This window comes from Engraulis encrasicolus, chromosome 17 (assembly GCF_034702125.1).
Source record: "Engraulis encrasicolus isolate BLACKSEA-1 chromosome 17, IST_EnEncr_1.0, whole genome shotgun sequence".
Taxonomy (NCBI): Eukaryota; Metazoa; Chordata; class Actinopteri; order Clupeiformes; family Engraulidae; genus Engraulis; species Engraulis encrasicolus.
The window spans coordinates 2,592,272-2,597,271 of NC_085873.1; the positions used below are offsets into that span (position 1 = coordinate 2,592,272).

The 5,000-nt window shown below is 38.8% G+C and overlaps 1 protein-coding gene across 1 annotated transcript in view; it reads left to right on the forward strand.

Moving 5' to 3' along the window:
• ghrhr2 (growth hormone releasing hormone receptor 2) overlaps nucleotides 1-5,000 on the forward strand; it is a 14,829-nt gene that overhangs the window by 1,010 nt on the left and 8,819 nt on the right. The window lies entirely within an intron of this gene.

The window sequence follows — 5,000 nt, forward strand, 5'->3', positions numbered from 1 at the left end:
TCATCCCTGCGTAAATGAAGGTAAAAAGTAATAATATCTAGAAACGCACTCAGAGTGCAGACCTCCGCCAAGGAAGCTTCATAGGACATTTGACAATGTACACCCTATTTCTTTCTACCTTCTTTTTGTGGAGTTAGAAAATGTCAAAATTCTCCCTATTCCACAATGGTGAAGAATCTTTAAAAAAATCCTTGTTCTGGATCATGATCTAGATCACCACCAAAATAGAATCACTTGTTCCTTTTGTCATTTCCATCAACAAATACAGTATTATCTGTTCATAGCTTTTTGATTCATCCTGCTGACAGATAGACAAACAATCAGACAAACAAACAGAAAGACAGACAAACCAACACGACCGAAAACATAACCTCCTAGGTGGAGATCATAAAGTCCCACCCCCTAGAACATTTCTTAGTAGACGACTCGACGGCATGCATTTTGTACGTTTCACTTCATCTTAGTGTTCCACTTATGCGTAATGGCAAAACTGTGTTCAAAATCTGTGGTGCTCTCCCCGATGGCTGGTGAGTGTGTAGGGAATCCTCTTTAGCTGATAAATATGCATGCAGTGGTGCGCCTATTTATATGCACACAGTGTTGCGCTTTCTTACATTTTCCTTTGCTGACAGTTCATTTTGTCATCTGCCTTTTTATTCCACAATATTGTGAAATGCACAGTATACCTATGTAGGCAAAATAGACACCCCCCCCCTGCAATGGAGTAGAATCTAATTGATATTTTTAATACAGTTGAATCCATTGATGTCTTGAATCCAAAAGACATTGCAGGTTTGCATCTTATTGTATATGTGCAATCTGGTAAATGGGAAAGGGACACTCACCGCTCAACCACAGCTGTCATTTTGGTGAAGGTGTAACCTAGGTCAAGCTGTGCAGGCACGGGGTCCCTTTCTATACCTAACCTCTCGTCCTCTCCTTTTTGGCTTATGGCCTTGTGGATCACTGATGCTCTGCGTCCGTGGAGAAAACATATGCCAATTGCAAATCAGGAAATTACCTTTGAATTGTGCCAGATACTGAATAAAACCTCTGGTGCCAATATCTTGCCTTCCTTCACAAGGCCACAAGCACAGGGAGAGGACGGGAGGTTGGATATTGAAAAGGACCCACAGTCTCCAAACCAAGACAGTATAGGCAGACATGGTCCCAAGTGAGCTAAAAAGCAAGGCCTCTAGCTAAGTCAGTAGGGTGTCTGCATACTTTGGGATTAGGGGTAAGGTTGGGCCAGGGCTGAGCCTTTTAATACCATAAGACAGTGGTTCCCAAACTGGGGTTCGCAACCACTGGGGGTTTGGTCACGGAGATACTGCTGGGGGGTCCTAGACGGAATGGGAGAGCGGTGGAAAACGGGGGGAAACACATAATAGTTAGCATAACTCCAAAATTAATTGAAAAATAGTGTTTGACATTTGTGATATGGGCGATGGTGGTCACGAAAATATTCTCAAGTGGGAAAGGGGGTCCCGGGTCATGCTATGATATGCAGAGATGTATAAAGTACTGGAGAAAAGTAGTGGAGTAGAAGTACCAGTATCATGTTGTCAAATGACTTGAGTAAAAGTCAAAAGTAACCTTTCCTTACCTTACTCAAGTAGAAGGACAAAAGTATTCAAAATGTGTTGTACTTAAGTAAAGCAAGTAAAAGTATTGCAAGTTTTGCTACTTGGGTAAAAGGTAGAAGTAGAAGTAAAAGTACTGCATTAAAAAAAATGGGGGAAAAAAAGTCAGTCAAAAGTTTGAATACCATTTGGTTTATTAGAGCTCTGTACAATAAGTGTCTTCTGATGTGCAAATACCATTATGGTTTGTTATTAAAACAGCTTTGTAACACAAGTTCAGTTCTTAAGAAAACGTAGGGCAGTAGTTTTACTGCTTAAAACAGTGCTTCCAACTGAGCGTCACTGACCGCGCCAAAAGGCATGCGCGAGAATGCGATCTGCTTTTATTTCCCTACCATTGCATCGCCCACTGACCGTGAAAAACGTTCCATCATATCTGGTGATGACAGAGCCATCTAGCGCTCGGGCATAGAAACGAGTAACAAGTAACGAAAGCAGCACATGAAAAATATGTCGGAGTAAAAGTATTAATTTCATCAGAAAAAAAAATGTAATGCAGTAAAAGTACAAGTATGAGGAAAAAATATTACTCAAAAAAGTACAGATACTGCAGTTTAGTACTTAAGTACAGTACTTCGATACTTTTACTTCGTTACTATACATCTCTGATGATATGATAGCCTACATCAACAGCAGCAAAGCTCTTTTCACACTTTTCAGCCATCACAAAATATAATCCGCCCCTCCTCCACACCCTCCTTACCAAAACAGAATATTTCAAAGGCAGACTGCTTAGTAATTTTTGTGGGTTTACAATAGTAGTCCGGGAGCCGTGGGGTTGAACCCAGATTTCTTTGATAAAGTTATTTTTTTTGCTTTATCTGATAGATTTTAGGTAAGTCTTCAAGATTTCAGACGATGCCCGGTGATATCACTTGAGCATTTTCAGATTTTGAGCCTTTATTGTCCCATAAATGCAAATTATGACAAAAAACTAAAGACACCTAATATTACTGTGAATAATGTTACAAAATGTACCAAATTGCTTATATTACCTGAAAAACATTCACACTAGACTGCCTTAACACTGCCCTTATTGAAACAAACCCAATATGGGGTGATAATTAACCCTTTCATAACAGCAATCCCACAAATAAGACGACACTCTGTAGGTGAATAAGGTATTTTTTTAACTTGCAGATATCAATATGAAACTTTATCAGATGATTACTCGTATGAATTGGAGAAAAAAATGTATTACAAGTTTTCTATATTTTATTTTTAAATATGCTAATTAGGCTATTATGTAATTAAATATGCACTAATTTGCATTATATTTTGATGCAATGAATCTGACCACCTGAAAATGCCAGCTTCAAAATTCCTTTTTTATTTTGTTAATATCCTACATACAAGAATATTTACTGTGGTTAATTGTGGCTATCTCCTTTTGTTATCCAGGTACAGAGAAAATACTGCTAATAACCTTAAAAAATGCGATTTCAGCCTATTTTTATGCATTTAGTTATATAAATCAGGTCATGAATGACAAATAAACAAATGCCTCAGTAAAAACATTCACAACATTGCTTAGAATAAGACTGTAAAGTATGGAACGGATTTTGCATTATGAGATCCTGCATAACATCACATCATGACAACATACATGACAACATCGCCGCCTACCACAAATAGCCAACATAATTTTTTTTTTTTTTTTTAAGAACAACAGAGTGTGGGGGTAACTGGTGAGCAGTCGTTGGCTGTTCCAAAAGATGAGTAAAGAAATGACATACATCCAGTGTATCCAGACTGGTATTGAATGATCACTTAAATCCATAAAGCCATCAAATAAGATCTGTACATGCATTTAAATTTACACAGAAAGACCTATATACACTGCAACATACAGTACCGCACGCTGAGAGAGAGAGAGAGAGAGAGAGAGAGAGAGAGAGAGAGAGAGAGAGAGAGAGAGAGAGAGAGAGAGAGAGAGAGAGAGAGAGAGGTCTAAACATAGGAAAACAGCTATACATTATATATACGGTTGAGTCAAAAAATTAAGTCAATCCAGTGTATCCTGACTGGTATTAAATGATCACTTAAAAGTCCATGAAGCCATCAAATAAGACATGTACATGCATTTAAATTCGCACAGAAAGACCTGTCTACACCTATACAACATACAGAGTCCTTCACACCTAAAACACCTATAGCCTATACTACACGCACACGCACACGCACACGCACACACACACACACACACACACACACACACACACACAGTAAAGCTCACACAACATTGGTTCGGCAGCATCCCAGCCGAAAACATGCACAGAAAATGGTGCAAGGCACACTGTTTACAGCACAGCTACATTTCTTAGAATTGCAGGGGCTTTTACTCTTGCAACCACATCTGATCATCTGTAAAATGTAGTCTGGTGCCACTTTGACCTTTTCTGGTACACTTATTGGTATCAGTGCTTTGTTGCATGGGTCTTTCTTCCATCCAAATGCTTCAGGAGATAGTTCAGGTGGAGTGTGAACCAATGTCCTCCACAATATTGCTTGAAAATTAGCCCTTTTCACATTCTCAAGAAATGCCTCTGTTGTTGGTGGAAGAGCAGCCAGGTTAGGTGAAGATAAATGACCTTTCCTATTCTTTTTTCCCCATACCACCAACCTTGTATGTGACATGCTGATACTGTCTGGAATGCCATAACATGCCGACACAAAGTTAGTGGCCTCTCTGGAAAGTTGTTGGAATGGTGCCAGCACATTACCAATTGATGTCAAGTGATATCCAGCTTTTAGGGTCTTGATAACAGAGCCTTTACCAATACCAAAATAGGATGCCACAGTGTCACACCCTGATATGGCATGGGCTGGTAAAAGGTCAATTACAATGTCATTTTGTGGATTTACATTTTTAATTTGATCTCTTTCCATGTTAATACGACCACCACTGAAATTATGTACTTTGTAGGCAAACAAATAATCAGCCAAAAATTATGTAATTATTACTTACAATTTTTATTTTGTGTTACAACAGCACAGGAAGAGTAAATAGCAATGTATGAAATGGTGAAATTCTGTGTTGAATTAGTACCGGTAATCCTTTCTGGGTATGTCTAAGCTGACACCACCAATATTCGCCTAAATGTTACATATTTCTGCTTGACAAACAGCTAGTTATGTAATTGTCTAAAATTTATTTGGTACGAGGACACTTTCTTCACTTTGATGTGGCAGGCCTACCACCCAGAATGCTCTATGGTTAATCATAGTGCAGTTATGAAGCTGTCAAAAGCTTGTGGGCTATGGCTGCAGCGAAATCAACATGAAAGGGTTAATATCTGAAATTGGCACATCACCCACTCTTATCCTGATGGGTAAGTGTTGGACAACTACAAACAG